A 24,043-nucleotide genomic window follows, 5' to 3' on the forward strand; every position below is an offset into this window, starting at 1 on the left:
TGAAGGGCTGACATTTTCATAAGGTCTGTGAGGACTTGAAACCTGGGAACTAATTGTCAGCCGGCGCAGTTGAGCCAGGTTTGGTGTTATATGCTCGAACCATCTTGTCCCGGTGAACAATCTGGCCATTTAAATTTTGCACCTGCTGAAGTTTCCAAACTGTCTTCAGAGGCAACCCCACATCTAATGCATCACACAAGTCCAACCTAGAGGTTACAAAAGCATAGGCCACAGAACTCGCACGCCAGCCACACCACCACATTTAAACTTATAAGTATTGATGATAACAGGTAGATAGTTAAGAGCTTAGGCGGCTTCAGCAGCGGGCACCTGGCACCCCCCAGAATTTGATGCCCAGGTGCCCTGCACCTCTTGCACCCCCGGGTAAAGACGGCCCTGACTTCAGCTTGATCAATGCTGCAGTTCAAGTTTTATGGGGTCTTCTAAAGCCCATGCCTCTTCCTCAATCATTAAGCTGCAGCCTTCCCTGTGCCCTAGTTTAATAGCTCTCCACTTGTTCAATCAAATATCCTTTATTAGGCATAGCGAACAACACATTATCAAACAGACACTGTATACAAATCGTGCAAACTACGAGCTCAGCATCACAAGGTTTGTCCCAATCAGATCTTTAACTCCAGAGAAAATCAATTTGCATAAATAATACAATACAACACTACCACATCACTGATCAGTTAAGAACCACTAAATCTCTTTATAGTGGCCCAGTCTTTCTACATGGACAGCACTCAAAAATTCAGCCACTATTAAAGTAATTTGATCATTTATGTCCGAAAGCAGGTCCTGAACCGTTGGTAGCATAGAAATCAGCCTATTGAGTTGTAAGGCCTCTAATAATTGTCTTCTGGCATAAATGCCAAAATCACATGAAAGGAAAATATGCTCCAAAGTATCAGGTTCCTGTTTCCTACATTTGCAGAGACACTCTGATTCTGGGAGAGCTAAATATATTCCTCTCACTATCATCGAGGGAAACATATGAAATCTGGCTAACATAAACAGTCTGCACAATTCATGATTCTTCAGATTTGTCTTGTATCCCCTTTGAAAATCTCTACACAAAGGGAGATTTGAATAGAGAGGAGAGCAAGTGCTGTGCTTTGCAACCTCAAGAGACCTCTCCACTTGTTGTGAGGAAAGCAGACTGAACTACACCTAAACTATCCCAGATATTGCCCACCAGTGCACTTCAACCCACAACATTATTACATTCTTAGATAAGGCACAAATCCTGTGGGCATAAATGAAAACAATTGGTGTTGAGTAAGGAGTAGGAGCCAATTTAAATCTGTGCCAAAGATCGTTGCACACAAGAGACTGCTTATGAGCATGGGAGCGCTCATGTGCAAATGATTTTCTCCATGCATTTTAATTTCAAACTTTGATTAGCCACTTTCAGAATGGCTTACATCAAGGTGGGAAAACTCTAGCCTGTGGGCCAATATTGGCCTGCCATCCCCCCTATTTGGCCTGCCAGGCAGTCTAGGAGATACCATTCCTGCCCACCCTACAATCTCAAGGTTGTGGGTCTGAGCCCCACATTGGATGAGCGATTCCTGCATTGCAGGGGGTCAGACTAGAGGATCTTCAGGGCCCCATCCAACTCTACAATTCTATGATTCTACAATTTCAGGTGTGTGATGGGTTAGGCCGGGGTTTCAAAGAAACAACTGGGAGCTTAGCATCATCTCCTGATTGTTCCCTTGTGGGAGCAAAGCACAACCCCATCTGCCCATCACCTTATGGGCTGCAGGAGTGTGACCTTGCTCAAGCAAGGGGAAGTGACTTCCATTCAGTGGAGACTGCTCCCTGCCCTACTCTGCTCTTTGGAGTGTCCCTTGCATTCCCTTCCAGCTTCTGAAATCAACAGCTGATAGCAGCACCAGCTCACCCAGGGCTCCATTGGGCTGTGCACACCTGTTCCCCACCCCTGGGAACAGGCACCCACTGCCAAAGGAAGCTGCCTGTTTTGGAAGCAGCTGCCTTTGGGGGAAGATTGCCTGCATGCAGGACTCTCCCACACGCAGGTGATCTTCCCAAAGGCAGCTGCTTTCTTCATCTCCCAATCAGATGATTGGGAGAGGAGATAATCAGTCTTTCCAAAAGCACTTGCTTATCTGCAGGACTCTTAAAGGAGGAGTGTTGCTTGAGGCAGCCACCGCCCTTCTCCTTTAAATGTAAGAGGAAGGCAGATACTTCAAAGAGCACTTTTGAGAAGCGCTTAAAGGCAGCCCCCTGTGTCCCCATTTCAGGCTGAAACAGGAGTGTCTTACAGGCTTTGCAAGTCCCCCGCACTCTCCTTTTAAGCCGAGACTGGCAAAGCCACCCACCTGTTGACTGTGTGATGGAATAACAATGGCATGTGATTGACTTGACCACGTGCTAATAGGTTCCACATACCTATCAGGATCTGACCTGTGAGGCTGATTCCCGATAGGTATGAGGAACCAAAAAGTTTCCCATACCTGCTGCACATCGTGAAACATGAAAGTGCAACAAAAAGCATTTCTGCAGAGAGTTACAAACCGAACATAAAATAGAAAGCAAAACTAAAAATCCTCGGCAAATTAAAAAGTTTACCTCAAAACCAAAAAAAAGGTTGTGCCAAGGGATGATCCCCTCTTGGACAGAATTTTCACACACAAGGTGTCTCTGCATAGCTGTCAACTTTTCCCTTTTCTTGCGAGGAATCCTATTTGGAATAAGGGAATTTCCCTTAAAAAAGGGGAAACGTTGACAGCTATGTGTCTCTGGTGTCTAGCTGCCTTACTTCACTTAGTGGAGGAATGTAGAGCAATGCCTCTGAGAACGTCAAAAGTTTTTTTTAAGTTATTGGAGTTCAAAGTTAATAACAAGCACTGTATCAGTGCACGTAATGTTGGAAATGTTCTTCCACATTGTCAGACCCAACTCCTGCTAAACTGAGAGGAGGGGGTGATAACAAAAGGGGGCAATAAATTTGTGCCAGAGCTTATGGCCAAACTGCATGTTAAGTTGAGTGAGTAGTTTTGCCTTGTGTCAGATAGTGGCTTTGGGGGGAGAGTAGGGGGTTTGGGGTCAATAATTTGGCATTGGGGAAAGGGTTAACCCTATACACCAGACCCTGATCAACCCTCCTCTACCAAACTGGCTGCCATTTAAAGTTTTAAGAACAAGCGCTCATTGCCAAACTATGTGTTTAGTGTAGCATGTTGTTTGAGAACATCTCTTTTTTGAGAATGCCAAGATTCAGTTGTGCTCCTTGAGCATGGAGCATTTTCTGCTGCAGAGCTGAGCATACAAGGAATTGTAAGGTCTGGATAATGCTTTAGGGCCAGGGATAGGGAACTTGTATCCTTCCAGATGTTGCTGAACTCCAAGTCCTATCGGCTCCAGGCCCGGCTAGGATGGTCACAGTGTCATGGATGGGAGGAGTAAATCTGTCAATTTCAGTTTTTCATTTTCCCAATCTTAAATACATCAGTTTGTGATTGTTGTTTTTAAACCCAAGTCCTCATGAAAATTCATCATCACTTCAGCACAGATTTCTTCTATTACATTATTATTATTATTATTATTATTATCATTATCATTATTATTATTACCACTACTACATACATTGATTATGGACAATTTTGCTGAATGCATGGATTTTTGCAAAGCCCCCCCCCAAATATAATGAATTTCCTATATATTATTTTGTTTTCATTACACATTTTAAGGTATAGTATGTGCATTTTAGTACCCATTACTTGGCTGGAGAAAAGCACTGCCAAAGTCAGAGAGCTGCAGAATTCTGGAGGGTGGTTGTGTTTTAGTTCTTGTGTTGTTTTAAAAAGTGAAAATAAGATAAGGTCGCCTTTAAACGCAACCAGAGTCCAAAAAGGTTTAACTATTTGGCAGCTGTAAAACGACACCAGAAGTAGTGATACAAAGGACTGTTCATCAGCTGTTTCGTTTGCCTGAAGATCAGCCAATTTAATGTGTGGAAACTTGTAAGCGATGTGTTCACGACTCTGCTGAAGTGTGAAGCTGTCGTCAGTACTTAATTGCTGATGTAGTTCAAATATTCACAGCCCATTTCTCCCCAAATGGGAAACAAAGCTGCTAACAGATGCCACAAAGGAATGTGCTGCAGGTTTGGCACAGTGGCTAAGAGATTGAGTCTGAGTACAGTGGTACCTCGGGTTAAGTACTTAATTCGTTCCAGAGGTCCGTTCTTTACCTGAAGCACCACTTTAGCTAATGGGGCCTCCTTCTGCCGCTGCGCCGCCGCTGCACGGTTTCTGTTCTCATCCTGAAGCAAAGTTCTTAACCCGAGGTACTATTTCTGGGTTAGCGGAGTCTGTAACCTGAAGCGTATGTAACCTGAAGCGTATGTAACCCAAGGTACCACTGTACACACCTTATGTTCAAAGCATACAACTTGCCCTAAGGAATCCTAAGAAGAGTAGTTCGCTAAGAACTGTGCTGGGAACTGTAAATCTGCAAGGGTAAACTATAAGTTTCCATGGTTCTTTGAGGGAAGTCATGCGCTTTAAATGTGTATGGAGGCTGAGCTATGAATGTCCCTGGTTCAAACTGTGGTGCTCACTGACCTCGGTTTCCCTCTCTGCAATTTGAGTATAATAATTACCTTACAGGGTTATGCTGTTACAACAATTACTTCACCTGCATTATCTAGTTGTATTTGGAACGTTTTGAACTGTGATATGAACATGAAGCATGATGTGGAACCTGTGAGAAGGGACTTCCAATGAAAAATTCAACAGTACCCTAATTACTTCACATTACTTAGTCCGCTTTTAAAATATAAGTCTCCACTGGTACCATCCGACAAGGAAACTTCATGCCGGTGGCATTTTTGAAACTAGGTGCATTACTTGAATCCAAAAACATGTTAATCAAAGCCTTTAAAAGGATACATGATATGGTTATGTTATTTAGTCAACAGAAAGCACTATGGACACTTATAATTTAGCATTATCCTGCAATATCCCAACTGCAGTTTTCTTTTTAGTTCTCTTTAGTTGCTCTGTCAGTAAAAGAGGGAAAAACTAAGCAGACCTCTGCCAATTCCATACATACCATTTGCTACATTCGTTTGTAAGGGAGATGAAAGGAAGGGCTTTTTTGTTCGTTTGTTATTCTCAAGCAGAAAAAGTGCTGGTTATAAAGTTGATGTGCTTCCAAGGCAGTGTTTATATTCAGGTAGATTAGTCTTTTGAACACTGTCTTTGGAGCACCTGGGCACTTCATTGTTCCAAGTCCTTTACTTGTTTATTACTCTGTCATAGGCTTTAGCTGTTTTGGATTTTTCATCTCATGCAGTTTCACAGCTCTTTTCTTAATTGTTCCTTTAAGGGCCTCTTCTAGAGCCACACAGATGAACCCACATGTGGCTATTTCCATTAACGATCAAGGAAAAGACAACTCTTTGAGGCAGGAAAATGATGCAAGTTTGACCTCCAATCACTGGGTTCTTAAAAGGCTCAAGGAAGAAAGAAATGACAATGATTTAATTTATATATCACTTCTTATCAAAATAAGCCCTTATATAATGTCCCTGCAGAACCAAATCTGAACCTAAGCCATTTGCAGAGCAGCAAAGGGTCACCTTTGTCAAGGATTGAAGACTTCAGTTTCCGTGAACTGCAAAGCAAACTGACCCCCTTGGACTAATGTGTGGTTGGGAACATAATTATGCTAAGATTTTTGCATATCTCTGAATTTTGCAATACAGTACTTGGCTCAGAAAAAAAATGACAGAGCACATCTTTGATTTGACTGCCACTGTAGCTAAACAGGCGAGGCAGGTTTTGAGACAATAAATATCTGTTTATCAAAGGCAAAAGTTGAGAAACAATATGCATACACCACAAGCTGCAACCCATCTTCAAAACCACCTTCAACTGTCTGGGAAAATTATCCTCTGAGCAAAGAGTATAGCACTGTACAGAATGCAAATGTAATGCAGTTAGTGTGTACCTCTGTGCTTGTCCAAGTGCCTTTGTAAATGGTGGGTTTTTCTTTTCTTTTTTGAGGAAACACGCATCTTTTCTAATCATCCATATGCCAAGAAACAATATTTATTACGTGTTTGTAAGAACAAATCTTATGCATTAAAAAAGGAGAAAATTGATGTTGGATCAAAGTGTTTCAAAGTTTGCCAAGTCAATATATATAAAAAAAATGGAATGGAGTTACAATTAGCTACTGCAGGTATGAAAAACTGGCAGTGTTTCTTATTATGTAATCAACTGTGAACCTGCTTAATTGCATTTAAAGACATACAAACAGAGGCAGGCACACACACACACACACACACACACACACACACATTTTTGCAAAAGTTCCCAAAAGCTGACTCAGTTCTCATTGCTATTCAAGTTTGCACAGCTATTGTGTCACTCAACATTACCTGAAACTGTTCCCAGTTCAGTGGAGCTTCACTTGTAGTTCATTTCAGTAGTTTATTGTTCTAGCCAAAGGCCATGACAAACTTGTAGCAATAATATTAATAAAATACAAAACATCCATCTATAATAAGCTGACATCCATTATGTAAGAGAAGACAACAGAGAAACCAACAAGCTTAAATTTACTTTGATTTCAGATTAAACCTTTGTATCGCCAAAACAACTCAGTGATTTGATCTAGCTCCCTTTTCCTAATTTTTTTTTGCAGCCAGTGCATAGAGGGCCACTCTGCATGTTACCAAGTTGTAACTATCCACAGGATTTGTCAATCAAAATCAGCACCCACAGAAGATGTGGCACAAACACAGCACATCTCAAAGGAGTTAGGCAATCATCCTCTTTGGCTATTCTCACAGGACTTGCCCTGACAAGAAGTCTCGACTCCCAAGTTAAACTATTGCCAATCACAGATGGGAGTTCTGGGAGTTATGCCACCAGAACATTATCCCAGAAGAAGGTGGCATATCCATGCAGGAGCCATCACCCTCTTTGAATGTTCCACCACCATCCATAACTCCCTGTGCCAGCATATCAGGCAGAAGGATTCTGTCTTGACCTCGTGTGGTCTGAGAGCTTGGAGCAACCAGCCCAGACCTCTTTACACCCAGAGTTCACATGGTAGACAGAGAAACAATAGGCTTGACTTCATTCCTCCCAAGATGAGGGGGAGTAATCTTAGTTAAGCCAGGCAGCACAACTTACTCTATGGCATTAACCCCTTCATGAGTTAATTAGACTTAAGCATTTTGGTTATACAAGGCTTGTTATCCTACATTGATAACTGATTTGATTCTTCCAAACTGTTGCAGAATGACATGCTGTTTGATGTCCACTCTGTGCTCCTGGTCCAGTCTGCACTTTATGCAGGTGTTCCAATACTACCTTTGCTTAGGACCTTGCTAGATTTGTTTTTTATATGATAGGAGATGCTGGACTTATTTGTTTTGCACTGAGCGGCATTCAAAATTATGATCGCAAAAGGACAGTGGCAATGACTGTTCTTCAATGTCACTCAACTCTGAATGTGGGGAGAGCCTGTGTAAACAGCTGAGATGGGCTACGGCAGAAGGCAGTCCCTTACAGCTATACCATTAAAGGTGTTATTCATATGGTAACTGCAGCTATCATTTGATACTCCAAGGGTGTGAATAAGCTTCTGCCATCGTTCATCATGTTATGAGTCACCACAAATCAAAGTTTCTCTTCCCACCTCAGGGAAATAATTAGCCAAACAGGAGCCTATCTGCAAGATGATAAAAAGACAAGAATGTGTGTTTTGCATCTCGCTAGCTGAATGATTGATGCTGCAAATAGTGTCTCAATTTTCTGTTTTCCCACTCTAAGCATCACTCATTTCTTTCAAGTTTTCCCCATATGCCAAGTATTGCAAACTTACGGAGTGCAATCCAGCTCCTGGCTCCACACTGATTTTAAGGGGGAAGCTATTCAAGCCTTTAACATTAACGTTCCTCTCTTCTGACTTCCCTCAAGCCTTCAAGCTTGTAAATACTCTCATCAAGTTTGCTTTAAAAATTAAATAAATTATTACATATTTTCTTGCAAGAAATAAGCAAAACAACCAAACATGTATTGGAAGTCACCCCAGAACTGGCCCTGCTGAACCACAGGTCTCTCACAGCAGTCTATACCACACAAAATATTTCACACTAACCTGCTTGTAGCACAGAAATGTAGTTTTTCCTCATTCAGGCATCGTTCATGTTTGTCCTCAGCATGTTGCTTTCAATCTAGATTGATCCTAGATCCTGCTGCTGTACACTAGGATGGGTGTAATTACTTGATACACATTTGAAAACCTTCCCCTTGATTAGGTTATGCAAGCCTTTTCCTTCCTGCACCTGCCCCAGCTGAGGGAAGGAGGAAGTGATGATAACCATCTTGATAAATGCCCACCCACAATGCCATTGGGCAGGGGAGGATACAACTCCCACTGATGGGACGGCCAACTTTTTCCCCAATTGGATATGCAGTGGGGTAATGCGAAAATCAATTGTCAATGAGCTTTCATTTTTGGAATGGAACTCGTTTCTCAAGAAGCACTTTCCAGGGGGCAACAAATATGCAATAGATCTAGATTGCTTGTGGACTATATAGAAGAAATGTGAGCGTCATTGAGTCTAAAATAAAATGTGCGTACTCTCTCTCAGAAGTGTATGAAATATATGCTGTATGAAACTTGGTCTACTGAACTGAACCAATGCTTTAGAAAGCCTCCATAGTTCTATTTGTTTGTTTCCAAGTTTCATACAGCGTATATTTAGCCTAGAGAAGAGACGATTAAGAGACAAAAGCTAACAATTTTCAAACCACGTTCAAACCATTTTTCTGCCCACTGTCATGGAATACCCTGCTAATAGAGATTCAAGCAGGTGCCTTCTCTTTCAATCTTTAAAACACAGGCCGAACACTTTTTTATTCTACCCAGCTTCTCTAAGCAGCTAATAACACATCTTTCTATGATTGATGGTCTCTGGTTTTAATTTGTATGCATTTTTATTATTAAAAAACAAAGCCGTTTACAATAATAGCTATATATATTGTGGCATATAAATATTTTTAAATGAAAAATATTTGAAGGTCTGTCAAACAGATGGAGTTAATTTGATTCGACAGTGGAAACTAGAAGGGCATCCATCAGAGAAGATGTGGGGTTAGACCTGGTAACATTTGAGGTCCCATCCAACTCTATTATTCTAACAAACCCAGTTCATTCAGAACTCCCAAATCAAGGAGGAAATTCTGATTCGGAGAGTATCAGAAGTTCCCTAGTACTAAGGTTGAGACCTTCTACATTCTAAGTAGAATGTTTAGGGAAGCTTTTAATGTTTAACAGACCATTGTATTTTAATATTTTGTTGGAAGCCGCCCAGAGTGGCTGGGGAAGCCCAGCCAGATGGGTGGGGTATAAATATAATGATGATGATGATGATGATGATAATGATGATGATGATAATAATAATAATAATAATAATAATAATAATAATAATAATAATAATAATGTGTTAGTTTCTAACTCTAATTCACAATCTGGCCTCTCCTAAAGAGCTACGGCTGTCATTCACTTTGCCCATACAACCTTGCTGAGCCACTAAATTGACTTCAAAATACTACAAATGTAGGAGCACAAAGTACTTTGGACTGGAGCCAGCAAGACCTTTTAAAGCTTACAAACTCATTTTCCAGACAAATGCCAACAGTGTATACATTTTTCTTGTAGTTTCAACAGCTTCCTCATGTTCCTCTAAAGGTTAACAAGGCAGAACATGTATGGATGTCATCAAAATGGCAATATTTTACCGCATGCTTGACTCACTGATACAATAACTATAGATCCTTCCCTTATGTTCCTTCCTAAAATATCCTAAAGATGTGTGTGTGAGAGAGAGCTTTATTATCTCCAAGTGGGCAGTAGAACCAAGACATGTTGATTTTTGCACTGCATTCTGTAGTAAAATTGCTATAAAATTGCTATATTATCACACAAATACTTCTTTCTTTGATATTCTGATCAAATTAAAAATAACTGAAAGATAACTCCACACCCTCCAACTTTTCTCCAATGAAAATAGGGACGTCCTAAGGAAAAGTGGGACATTCTGGGATCAAATCAGAAACCAAGATGGCTTCTGTAAATCTGGGCTGTCCCTTCAAGGGTTGTGGAAGTTCCATTGTAGAAGCAGACCTAGCACTATTTTAGACACAAGCCAGATGATCCAAGGGGGCTGAGGACCAGTCTGCATAGGGAGTTTGTTCTTCATTTCTGCACCTCCCCATATATACATTTCCATAATTAGGTAAAGGTAAAGGGACCCCTGACCGTTAGGTCCAGTCGTGGCCGACTCTGGGGTTGCGGCGCTCATCTCACTTTATTGGCCGAGGGAGCTGGCGTACAGCTTCCGGGTCATATGGCGAGCATGACCAAGCCACTTCTGGTAACCAGAGCAGCGCATGGAAACGCCGTTTACCTTCCCACTGGAGCGGTACCTATTTATCTACTTGCATTTTGACGTGCTTTCAAACTGCTAGGTGGGCAGGAGCAGGGACCGAGCAACAGGAGCTCACCCTGTCATGGGGATTCAAACCACCGACCTTCTGATCGGCAAGTCCTAGGCTCTGTGGTTTAACCCACAGCACCACCCGCGTCCCATTTCCATAATTACCCCAGGGCTATTTGCCTTTTGAGGCAGCTCATCTGGCCTGAATACAAAGGCCAGACTTCTCTAGAAGTCTCTCCACTGTAGCTAATCTTTCTCATCTTTTATAATTTCTGAAAAGCAGAAACATGTGATAGATCAAATTCTAGGAAAATACATGCACCCATTTGACTTTTGAAAGCTGCTTGGGAGGGTTCCAAATTACCCATCACAAAACAAGATCAGCCCAATCATAAAGCCCAGCTTTTCATATTGCAGAGCAAGCACTGTCAAAGTTAATGGTCCGGAGGTGAGTTTTGAGTAAGCAGGCAAGTACAGAGGCAGAGCAAGGTGGGGGCAGTGGGGGTGGTGCCATCCCTGAGGGGTGTGTGTGACAAAATCCTGACCGAGTCTGATCGTGGCCATGCTGGATCCCACCCCCTGGCCAGATCACACACCCCGGCCTGGCCACTACACCGGATTGCGCCCCCTGGCCTGGCTGCCGCAGCGGAGGGTACCCCCCACCCTGGCTACCAGGCCAGAGAGCACCCCCTGGCCTGGCCACTGGGCCAGATCATGCCCCCCGGGCAGGGCAGGAGTCGGAGGGGGGGGGCGCTGTTACCCCGTGCTCCCACATGGAGGAGGCAGGCAGGCAGAGGAAAGGGTGGGAGAGGCAGGCGAGCAAAAACAGAGGGGGCGGGAATGGGTGCCGTGCTCCCCATCCCTCCCTATGGGTGGTTTGCACCACCCCAGGTGCCAGAGAGGCTTCCTCTGCCACTGGGCAAGTACGAAGATAAACAGACAAGTGAGTGGGCCCAGCCAGAGAACAGTCAGATCCTCTCTCTAGCACCAAGATACTCAGAGCGAGCCAGGCACAGATCTGAGGATTTACAGGATTAAGTGGGACGTTACTGCCCCCTGAGTCACCTGATAGCTGCTTGGTAGTTTCTGGCCTCCAACATTGAAGGTGCCTTAGCATAGTGGTGATCAGGCCAGATGCTGCCACATTGATCCAGCTAACACAGTACCTTCCCACTCTGAAAGAGGATACCAGCACATTGCAGTGTGCTAGTGGTGGAGTATTTAAGCCTGTAAAACAGATGGGAAATCAGTGGTCCTCCAGATATTGCTGAACTCCAGCTCCCATCATCCCTGACCATTGGCTATGCTGGATGAGGTTGATGGAGTTCAGCAACATCTGGAGGACCACAGGTTACCCATCCCTGCTGTAATATAGCACAGGTATTTAAATGTGAGCGGAAGTTCATAGCACCGAACATGTGTGACATCACAGGCATCATCCAATAGGTGCTTGAGGCATTAACACTCCACTCACTAGTAGAATTATGGAGTGGGGAGGGTTTTAAAATGTGGAAGGGGAGGTTTATTGGGTTGTTCTGTTTTCATAATAGGTTTTCTTTTTTATATTGTGATTTTATGTTGTGAACTGCACTGAGATCTACAATTATACAGGAGTATACAAATGTAATAAATAATGATAAATAATGATAAATTTCAAAGGAATGGGATTTTCTCACCTACATTTCCAAATCACAGAAATGCTTTCTCCACGAAAGATATCTAGATTCCCCCCAAAGTCTAGAGTAACTACTGTATTTGCCTTGCTCAAAATCAAATCAAGCAAAAAGCTCTATAGCAGGCATGGCCAAACATGGCCCTCTAGCTGTTTTGGGACTACAACTCCCATCATCCCTAGCTAACAGGACCAGTGGTCAGGGATGATGGGAATTGCAGTCCCAAAACAGCTGGAGGGTCATGTTTGGCCATGCCTGCTCTATAGGCTGCACAGTCCTAAGCACATGTACTAGGAAGCTAGCTCTACTGCACTCAGTGCGGCTTATTGTGAGTGAAAATGTGAATGACCAACCTGTATTAGTATCTTTCTGTGTTTGGTCAGACCTGCGCCATTCTGCCAGTCCAAGCCAAGCCAAGAACATTATGCTGCCAGAAGCAGAAAAGCAGAGATGGTGTCTCTGTCCAAGGTCCAAGTCAAATGGTGCACAAGGTTAGCTAAATCGTTTTAGCACCTGAGGCGGGGGGAAATCTGACATGTGGCTCTTCATGGGAGTAAAAATGCAGCAATAGTAAAATTAAATGACCAACAACCAGGAACAAGCCTCCTAACAGGATGGCTGGCCAAGCTGGTTGAAGCTGATGGGAGTTGTAGTTCAGGAACATCTGAAGAGCCACAGGGATTATTAGCCACACCTGCCCGACATGGAGTGAGCAAATCAGACTGGTGTGAGTTCAGTGATCATCACAACAGGAGGGCAAAGCATGTTAACAAGCTGCCGGAGCACTTAATCCTCAAACAAGTTAAACTAGACAACATGTAGGAGATGCATGGTTAGCATCTCAATTGATGTTTTCTGAATGAAAAACCAGCATTGGAAGTTATTGCAAACAGAAGTGGGAGGAGGAGCAATTCCTGAATTTCCTTTGTTTGTTTGTTTTCCCACTCATTATGCTCCCTTTCCCCCACCGAATCTGATCCGATATCACATCAACAGTGGGCAAGTTCTGGGAGGCTACCTGTAGTTTTGTCCTGTTGTTTTGGGGCTGAAAATGATTTGGTCTGCCTCATATGCTGGGCTGTCCAAAATACAGTGGCAATATCATCACTTGAAGTCCATGGAAGTGATCAATCTGGCTTGAACTCAAATGCTTCTGCCTAACTGGTTTGTGAACTGAGCCAAATGTCTCTTTCATCAACAGCAGTGATAAATTGGTATTGGCAGTGTTTATTTAAAACAAAAGGCTCCTTTATGGGGCTCCAGAGGAGGGCAGGAGGCCCTCTGGCAGGCAGTTTTAGTGCAGTCAGGCGTTCATAATAAAAATATATTAGAACGGCCTCGGTCCAGTATATCTGAAGGAGCGTCTCCACCCCCATCGTTCTGCCCAGACACTGAGGTCCAGTGCTGAGGGCCTTCTAGCGGTTCCCTCACTGCAAGAAGCCAAGTTACAGGGAACCAGGCAGAGGGCCTTATCGGTAGTGGCACCCGCCCTGTGGAACGCCCTCCCACCAGATGTCAAAGAGAACAACAACTACCAGACTTTTAGAAGACATCTGAAGGCAGCCCTGTTTAGGGAAGCTTTTAATGTTTGATGTATTATAGTATTTTAATTTTTTTTTTGGAAGCCGCCCAGAGTGGCTGGGGAAGCCCAGCCAGATGGGCGGGGTATAAATAATAAATTATTATTATTATACAACCTCTAAAAGGGAAAAAGCAAATACCGTATTTTTCGTCCCATAGGACGCTCCATCCCATAGGACGCACCTAGTTTTTTGGGGGGGAAATAAAGGAAAAAATTTTTTCCTTTATTTCCCCCAAAAGCAGGTCGCGGAAACTGAACCAGGTCAAGGAACAGCGGGATGGCGGCGCTGCGTCTCCCTGCTGTCCCCCGAGCTTGTGGGGCTGGCCGATGCCTGCCCGGCGAGAGGGGCGCTCTGCTTCAGGGCGCCCCGCCCGCGGGCGACAGGCTGCTATCCGCTGCGTGGGGAGCCATGCAGGGAACTCCTGCAGGGCTCCCCACGCTGCGGATGTCTGTCCGGCACGAGGGGCGCTCTGCTTTAGGGCGCCCCTCATGCTGGGCGGCAGGCTGCTATCCGCAGCCTAGACATCCCTGCGGGAACTCCTGCAGGGCTGCCTAGGCTGCGGATGTCTTCCTGAAGCCTGGAGAGCGAGAGGGGTCGGTGCGCACCGACCCCTCTCGCTCTCCAAGCTTCAGCGAAAGCATGCATTCGCCCCATAGGACGCACCCAGATTTCCCCTTCATTTTTGGAGGGGGAAAAGTGCATCCTATAGGGCGAAAAATACAGTATACCCCAGTATAATTAGCAGCAAAGCTGTATTTGAGATTATGTGGCAAAATACATTTCAAAATTCTTAATTGTATTTTGTAACGTCCCATGTTGATCATATATCCACAAGCTTCAACATAAGGACACAGTTCATCCTTCTTTCAGGCCTCAACTCTTTACAATTTCCTGATTTTCATACTGATCAGTCAGACTGATCTACCTACTTCCTGCAATCTTTCTGATCTCTCTTCATTTCCTCTGCAGCCATTACCATACTTATCAGAACTGGGAGCAAATAAGTGGTATGGATCCTGACATAAATATAGGAAGGGCCTCTTGGTGTCGACTAGCAGATGGGGTAGAAATTTGGTTTGGGTACGATTTTAATGTAAACCTGCCTAATTTGTGCTTTCCAAAACAACAGTGAACCAAAACACAGCTCTCCTTAAAAAAAATAAAATGCACTTCTCCAAATTTTGCGGTGCAGTTCTCCAACAAAGTAACATGTACAAGAATGTGCATCTTAATGAAAATGCATTATATTAGGAAATATTGCTTGCAAAAAAAAAAAAAGAATTTTGCACTAAAATGCTGATGAATTTAAAATTGCAAACTGACGCAGAAATGTGGAGAACTGGATTTAAGATTGAAAAAGTGAGAAACTAGGAGAAGTGAAATCAAGAGATTCCTCTATCCCTAGTGCTGATCTAATAGGTCCTTAAACTAGAGAAATATATAGCCTTAATTATGGAAGATTCCTGTAAAGGGTTTGTCTTCTTGACAGTCTGAGTCAATATTGTTAGCAGTGAGGTGGAAGAGCAGAGCGATTCCTTGCCAGCCAATGTTTTCATATTTTGCATAAACTGATGGGCCCGTAATTAATGGGAAAAACAGGCCATCCAGAAGCAGAGCAATCTAGCTCATCCACTGCGCTGGACTCCTTCCAGCAAAATCTCTTTATTACACAAAAGTGCCAGCTCACCCATCTGTGACAAAGGATGTAAGTTGTTCCAATGAAAACGAAGGGATCCCATGCTGGAGAGCACTTAAAGACCCTGTCAAACAGGCAGCCAGACAAGGGAACATGCTGCGCTTGTTGTGCCAAGAAGGCTGCCATGACCCTGGAGTAATATCCCCTCAGCTAGCTCAGTCAGTAGAGCATGAGGCTCTTAATCTCAGAGTCATGGGTTTGAGCCCCACACTGGGGAAAAAGATTCATGCATGACCCTCATGGTCCCTTCCAACTCTACAATTCTAAGATATTACGGGGAGGAAGGGGAGGACTCTGGAGTGGAAGGGGAAAGGCATGCAAGACCAGCTCCACCACCCAGCTGGAGAATGTGGTACTGCCATCATCTGACTCAGATGACTCCACTGCAGAAGGAAGACCTGAGGCTCTCCTGCTCAGTTGCAGTAGAAGGTTATTGGAGAAGGATACTCACTTTTCAGTAGAGTGGCATCTCCCAGCACAGGTGGTGCGAACCATTAGACTGCACCTGCTACCATAGAAAGGCTCAGTTTCAGCTTGTGACTTGCCCGAGCAACTTCACAGCTCCGCATTCCCCAGAACGCAGCATGATTCTTTGCGCTGCGATTTGCCTCCTGTCTGAAATTTGCCCTGCCTTACGCTCTGGTGGGGCCTTGCCGTGCTGCAGGGCACAACAAAGGCACACTTAAGAATGGAGAAGGGAAAGAGTAATGCGGAGTATGCACTATTTTGCCTTAAGGCGAAACCTCATCTGTTGGGCAGAGATATGGTTTTCAGAAACATAGTGCTTCAGCTATACCAAGCCAGAGGCATTCTATATAGAAGAGGGGTACATTTCACATTTGTTGGGGATACCTCCCTCAAGGTGGCTACCACCCAATTCCCAGAGACACTTGTGTTGCTTCCAGGTGACCTGTTTATTGAGAATTCATCCTGATTTGTTTGTGGGGAGTTTAGAAGACGTTGAGTCAATATATTTTATTTCCCACTTACCGGTGCATTTTCCTCATCACCTTCCTTATTGCAAAAAGTCTCACCTTTGGGGCAGTTTTGTTGTGCAAGAGCTTGAAACCAGCTTTAATTGCACAACCTGAATTTGCTGGTATGTGACTGAACTCCACCCAAACACAGCAACCGTCTGGAAGCATCCTTCGGAATTAAGTATTCCACAGAGACCAGCACTTTGCCATCTCAAAAATGGAATGGTACTTCCAAGTTCTACATCTGTGAGATCTAAACTAATCTTAACCTGCTGGTGAACGGCAGGTAATACATTTAACATCAAAAACAACAGCAACATTTCCAGCCCATGTGTACAGTGGTACCACGGGTTACAGACGCTTCAGCTTACAGACTCCACTAACCCAGAAATAGTACCTCGGGTTAAGAACTTTGCTTCAGGATGAGAACAGAAATTGTGTGGTGGTGGCACAGCGGCAGCGGGAGGCCCCATTAGCTAAAGTGGTGCTTCAGCTTAAGAATAGTTTCAGGTTAAGAACGGACCTCCAGAACAAATTAAGTTCTTAACCCGACGTACCACTGTACATGAAAAAAAGAGAAAGAAATACCTTTACCTTCCCATTCAACCCAGCTCCTTCAATCCGTTCCCTTCAAGTCCTATAATCAACTGGTTGCAAGACCTGCAGCTCCAAATCCTCAGGTGAACTCATTTTAAATGAGTGTGTTAAACCACATATAGGATGCCGATGGCTCATCTAGGTATCAGTTTGATCAGGCAGCAGTGCCAGCTTGAAACACATGGTAGGTGATGGCATTCATCGCACATTTACATGCCAGAGATTGCTCACTGCTTAGACTTGTTTGTGTGGTGTAGGCAATGCACTCTTCTGCCCTGGAGAAAGGGAGTGTCTCAGCACTAGGGGACTCATCTCTCAAAACAAGGCTGAAAGAGTCTCGTGATATTCTGCAACTTGGAGGCTTGCCTGTGGAGAAGAAGATAGTGGGGCTGCCTACACATGATGTGTGCCTGATTCACACATGCATGATGCATGTTTGGCGTCATCATGCAGTTTCACATTGCTTAATAACTTGCGTGGCATCACAGAGGCCATATTCCCAAGAATATTGAGGGGTCCCCACACAATGCGCTGAAGTTGCATGTGCAATGGCTCCATGTTCAGCCTCAACAATGCAGGAGGGGCTCTACTGAATATTTCCCAAGACCATAATGCACACTCACACTGCAAAGTACTCATAAGCAACCTACTTTCAGCAGCCAAGAGCATCATAACCAGACACTGGAGGGACCAGTCAGGAGTGAACATGGACTACCAGTACCAAACCGTATGGTAAACAGCCCTGCTAGAAAAGCTAATCAACAAATTGAAACAAGCATGGGGACCCATACAAGAGAACTCCCCTTTACTGCATACGCAGCCCAACAAGACGACAACAGGAACCCACAGCAACCCAGCATATAAATTGATATGGCTAACTTGACCCAACAACCCCTCCTTCTAACACACTGCAGTCAACTGAAGGCAAGCAACCAGGTCCTGGGTCCCCAACTTCTCTTAATGCCAATGAAAACAAATGAATAGAAAAAGAACCTACCCATGTGACGCGGACACCAAAACCTTTGACATTCACCATATAAGGGAATGAACGTTTACTGTTCCCCCTCACCCCCTGTTTTCTCCCCACACTTCTCTTCTCCCCCCAACCTTATACTGTTTGCAACTTTAATGTCTCACATTGAATATAACTGATCTGTAGAAAGGATTCTATGAACGGAAAACAGATGCCTTATGTACTTTTGTAACCCAATTAAATCTTTAATAAAAACAAAATTTTAAATAATGTGGGGGGGCCTGGCTCCTCAGAAAAAAACAAAAGATTGAGGGGGCCCCAAATGCATCAGCTCCCTGCAGCCCTTGTGCAGCATAGCGGCAACTTTGTGGCACAGGAAATCCAGCTCAACCCTGTCTTCTGCCACCATCCTTAGGCAAGGCACTATCTTTCAGCCTCAGTACTAGCCCTCCCATCTGTAATATGGGAATAATATCAGTGACCTACCTTACAGAGCTGATATACGAATTGCAGAAGTAATGAACGTCAGAGGCACAAATGGTGGCAGTAAGAGTTACTCTTCCCATCCCCTGAAGACATCTCATAACACAGACTATGAATGGCAGGGCAGGGCAGGAAGAGACATTGCAGACTCATACAGGTTGCACACCCCCAATGCTATCCAGCAAGCGATGGGCTGTAGCAATCCTGTGCTTCACACAATTGCATCTAATTCCCTAAGGGCCATTTCATACACTAAAAAAAGGGTAAAGGACCCCTGACAGTTAAGTCCAGTCACAGACTACTCTAGGGTTGCGACACTCATCTCGCTTTACTGGCGGAGGGAGCCGATGTTTGCCCACAGTCAGTTTTTCTGGGTCATGTGGTCAGCATGACTAAGCCACCTCTGGCGCAACAGAACACCGAAATCAGAGCAGTGCACGGAAACGCTGTTTACCTTCCCGCCAGAGTGGTACCTATTTATCTACTTGCACTTTGACGTGCTTTCAAACTGCTAGGTTGGCAGGAGCTGGAACAGAGCAATGGGAGTTCACTCTGTCATGGGGATTCGAACCGCCGACCTTCTGATCGGCAAGCCCAAGAGGCTCAGTGGTTTAGACAACAAACCCACATTTCTCGCCTGATGCACTCAACAGGGACCTGCCGCTAATCCCGCCACTGTCTCAAGAGTGCACTGATGCGAAGCATATATTTTCGAACACCTCTTTGATAGGAGCAAATAGACACAGGTTTGGGGACAGTTGTGAAGCCGTAGTGGTCAGGGTGAGGGAGAAAGCGATTTGCGTGGGAAAAGCAGCCAGTGGGAAGAAGGGTGCTCAACCCTTCCCCCACCCACCACGTTCCCCCTGCAACCCCTTCCCCCAGCTGCTGTTCCTTGCAACTTGTCAAAACACTGCAATTGGGGGAAGGTACAATTCGAAGCATTGCATTGACGTCCTCTAAGGTCGCCCCCAGGCAGAGAGCATTTCACAGGAGGCATTCAAGGAAGCACGTGCTGGAATTTTAGGTTGGCACAATTAATGTGGTATAAAGTGCTTTGCACCCCTAGCAGAACAAATCCACTTTTGAAAAAAGGCATGGATTCTTTGTGGTTAAGAAAGTGTTGAGGAAGTACACAGAACAGTGTAGGATGAATGGATGGTGAACGAGAAGATGTATAACCATCAGACAAGCAAGTAAGGATGTCTGACCATCCCTGCAGAACCTCACCACAATCAAATCAGAACAAATGCTCAGTAAAGTCTAGACACAGTCTAACCTCTGCATGAGGTTTGAGCTAGCAAATCAGGATGCATGCACAGTAAGCAGGTTGTGTTAAGGAGTCCTAATGCGGGTATAGGCAAACTCGGCCCTCCAGATGTTTTGGGACTACAATTCCCATGATCCCTAGCTAGCAAGACCAGTGGTCAGGGATGATGGGAATTGTAGTCCCAAAACATCTGGAGGGCCGAGTTTGCCTATGCCTGCTTTAAAGCAATCTTCCCTTGCCTACAGATGAGATTTAAATCAGATTCGTGCCAATTGATCTAGAATACCTGCACCAGAAAGTTAGATACATATTGACTGGATCACACACCCAATATTCCTTGTCTCACAGTAACACTCACACCTAGAACAGTACAAGAGAGGCTCAGGTGCATTTTTAAATCTTTTAAATGCTCAGTCCATGTCATTATTACCTTCCTACATTGCAACTGATATGCCATAAAAAATTCCCCTTAGTGTGACAAAAGTTCAATTTAACCATTCTAAATCAAACTTACTTAACATATTATCATCATATCACCTCTTTTTAAAAACAAGAAGACTCCATAATGCAAGTAATTTGAAAGTAAGCAAAACTCCCATCTTGGATTTGGTTTGATTTAATTTAATTTAATTGTTATCTGGCATTTCAGCTACAATGGTTCAAAGGAGATCTAATCAAATATGAAGTTTTCCAGGCCCCAGGGAAACTGTTTTAATGCAGAAACATGGAAAAGAAACCTCAAACACAAAACCAATCATCTGAAACAATTTTAGTAAAGGCGGGACTCTGAAGCTAAGTAAGAACCACCATTATTTCCCTTTTTTCAAAGCTTACATACAAGTCACTGAAGTCTGGGTATTCCTAGCGTACGTGCAAACACCCACATCCATCCACAAACCTTATGGAGCACATCCATCATTTAGAGTAGGGGCAGCCAATGGTGCTGCCCTCCAAATATTGTTGGACTTCAGGTGCAATCATCCCTGACCATTGGGCTGATGGGAGCTGTAATGTGGTGTCCGCCAGATGTTTGCTGAACTACCTTTCGTTGTAATAATATGCTCAGAAAATGCTCTGGGAGGAAATTGCATTATAATAGCAGTATTTCTTTCTTGAACTTATACCCTGCACCTTCCCCTCAAAGGAGCCCAGGGTGACAAGCATACTAAAACAATATAATTGAAACAGTTTTTCCTAAAAGCAATCGCCTACTCTGTACTAATAATATGAGGGTGCCCAGGATTTTCAGCCATCAGGTGCCCAAGTGAACCGGAATGTTTTTAAACTTCCTAAAAATTCAACAGTGGAGACACTGAGTGCATTTTCAACTGATACTGTCCTTCTAAGTGATACAGAGGAATGGTCTGCATGTCTATCAGTATCTCCCCATGTATCTTCATGAATATTAGACATGCACACAAGCATCCAACTCTTTTTCTCCTTCACACCTCTGTGTGGGGAAAAACCATGGGTGCAGCAATCTTAAGACTGAAAGAGCTGCAAGCTATAAATGATTTGCCTACGGCAGCCATCAAAACTTAAGCAGAATTGGAAGTGTTCCTAGCAGAGGCCATCTTCTCAAGATGATTGAGGGGGCACAATGCAACATTGTGATGTCACACAAGGAGCCAGGGGGTGGAGCCGAACACCCTCTGAGCATTGAGGGGGCCCAGCCCCCTCAAAAAAAAAACATGGAGGGGAAGTGACTTGGCCCCTAGGACCTGGCACATTTGATCCATAGATAGGGCTTTCCAGAGTAGCTTGAATGCCCAGGAAAAACTGAAAGGTTTGTGCCTGTCCCCCAAATATCTGCAGAGGTAGATTCTTTGGACCATGGCCAGAAAGGTCCACTCTCTAGTCACTACTCAGAAGGTGGGGAGACATGGAGGAAGGTCTCTGATGACGACTGCAATTATCGGGCAGACTGGGGAGGTGAAAAGCAGCTGTTAGTTCCACATGTACCTTTGGAGGAGCTGTGTGTTTTTCACCTCCAACTTATTTTCATCAGTTGTTAAGTCTGAGGTCATGAAGGCAGTTTCAGCAAGTTCAAGTGACACCCATATGGGGTGCAGAAGGTGAGTGGCGTCACGAGATGCCTACAGGCACAATGTGGTGTTTTTTTTAAAAAAACAACAACAACCCAGAAATGCCTCCTAAACGTTTGGAGGAAGTCAATGCAGCCTCACAAATTATTATGCGGACAGTTCAAGCAACAGGTCCTTGCTTTCTGCTGTTTTTAGCAGAGCTCACCAAACTAGCAAACAATTAGATCCTTAACTAGCTGCCGACGATCACACACATTCCGTGCTGTTTCATAACACTTTGATATTCGTTTTATGAAGGTACAAAGAGCTTCCCTTGCTCTGTCAGTAAAATTACAGACCATGTTATATTGTACGTACATTTAAAAGGCAACCTCTCTATTTAAAGGAACAGACCAGCTGTAAGACTAGGTTAAAACCACAGTACTCACACTCGAGTAACAAAGTCTGGTTCGATCCATGCCAGCTCGGGAAAGTCTTCCTGGACGGGGAAAATTAAAACCCAGTGTTGGTAAGATAGTTTTCAGTTGATTCAGTAAATCCAAAGAGAAAGCAAGACCCGGGAGAAGCGAAAGGAGCACGACCACAGGCAGAACGAGAAAATCTGTACAGTTTGGAGCTTAGAGCCTTAGATATTCAGCCAATCATCTCGGTGGGAAATGGAGGAGGAGCCAGGATTGCAACATTAATGTTCCTTGCTGCAGGCAAAACAATGATTTTCTTCACTATGCTAAATGTCCTGAGACCGACAGCTTTACAAGGTTACAGAGGACAGATTACATGGATGTAGCAATGGAGACATATTTTAAGCCTCAGATTTACATTTTTAAGGTGCCTGTGTTTATGTCCAAGCGCACAAGAGAAACTTGTGTGTATGCTTTTAAATTCGCCTTCAGTGTACTTTCCCTGCAAAGGGCTTGCAGACGTCCCTACGCACGGCAGGAAAAATCATACACATGAGAAATAGCAAAGCCTTTCGAATCTGAAAAGGGCCGATAGTGATTTGTGTGCCATTTTGCACTGATGTGAAAGGAACAGGACTAAAATTTATCTGAAGAGGCTTGGCAGAGACTCTGTCAGTGAGGAAAAAAAACATCCACAGCTGTCAACACCGGGCAGAATTTTTGCCAGGATTATCAGGTAAGTTTTGTTCACCCAGGTAGCAGAATTGTGTATCCTAGTAGCCATTTTCAGATATGGATGTCATGGAACCCTATAGAGAAGTGTGAAAAGGAGGGAGCAGGAACAGAGGAAGTTAATGCTCAAATCCCTGTTCATTAGCAAGTCTGAGATAATATTATATGTACAGACAAGATTCTCCTTGCAACCAAGAATTATGAAAAAGGAGCTAAATCCACAGCTGTATAATGCCTTTATTAATAGGACCAACCTAATTGTAACAAAGCAGTGGGTAAACTTTTTGGTTCTCCAGAACTGTCTATCAGAAACTACTAGCCCAGGTTCAAGGTTCTTGTGTTAATTCACAAAACCCTAAATAACTTGGGCCCAAGGATCAGCTGATCTCTCATACTCCACCTCAATCACTGAGATCCTTTGTTTGGTGCTACAGACTGGTTGGACGCAAAGGAATGGTGGGAGGAACCAGCTGGGGAACCACCAAGGGGAAAAGGCCCAGAGCCCAGGGATTGGTGGTGGGACAAAGAGGAGTGGTCACAGGGAGAAGAGGAAGAAGACTGGGAGGTGACAGAGGAAGCTGAAGGAGTAACAGGGCTTAGTGAGAAGGGAGAGCCTGTGGTAGGGAGAAGTCCAGAACCAGAGGCAGAAGCTGAAGCAAGAGGTTGGCAGGACAGAGGCCAAGACGCAGAGATGAGTCAGGCTGGTGAAATGTCATGGATGTCTTTCTCTCCTGCTGTGACCAGTTCCCCTCCTGCCTTGTCTCCCAGAACCAGAAGAGGCATGAAAAGGGCAGAGGAGGGGTTCGCCATGCGCAGGTGCAGTCTCAGATTGCTTGGGAAAACCACGGAGAGGAGGGGGCTTAGGAAGCTGTGGGGAGGCAGGGACCTTCAGTCTCTGCAACTGCTTCATAGGGAGCAAGACCTACCAGTGATGTGTGGCTGTGCTCATTAGGACTTACCCACCCACCCCAGTGCAGATCCTGTTTTTGCTAATAAAGAGTTAAATTCAACTTGCTCAGTGTGATTTACTGCTGTCTCATTCCTGCCAATGGTATGTCTGCAATGAATGAGTTGTGTTTTTCTTCATTAGGCCTGACACTACTGTGCAGAACATGTTTTTG

The 24,043-nt window shown here is 44.2% G+C and overlaps 1 protein-coding gene across 4 annotated transcripts in view; it reads right to left on the bottom strand.

Annotated features, from left to right (window-relative positions):
- Window positions 1-24,043, bottom strand: part of PRLR (prolactin receptor) — a 114,680-nt gene that overhangs the window by 60,889 nt on the left and 29,748 nt on the right. For 2 of the 4 annotated variants that reach the window (XM_053408649.1, XM_053408647.1), the window contains exon 1: window positions 22,218-22,425. The exons of the other annotated variants lie outside the window; for them this stretch is intronic. The gene's annotated coding sequence lies outside the window, so the exon portion shown is untranslated. Of the gene's footprint in view, window positions 1-22,217; window positions 22,426-24,043 lie in introns of those variants that run through there. 4 annotated transcript variants of the gene reach the window in all.

The sequence above is a fragment of the Podarcis raffonei genome, chromosome 11 (genome assembly GCF_027172205.1).
Source record: "Podarcis raffonei isolate rPodRaf1 chromosome 11, rPodRaf1.pri, whole genome shotgun sequence".
Taxonomy (NCBI): Eukaryota; Metazoa; Chordata; class Lepidosauria; order Squamata; family Lacertidae; genus Podarcis; species Podarcis raffonei.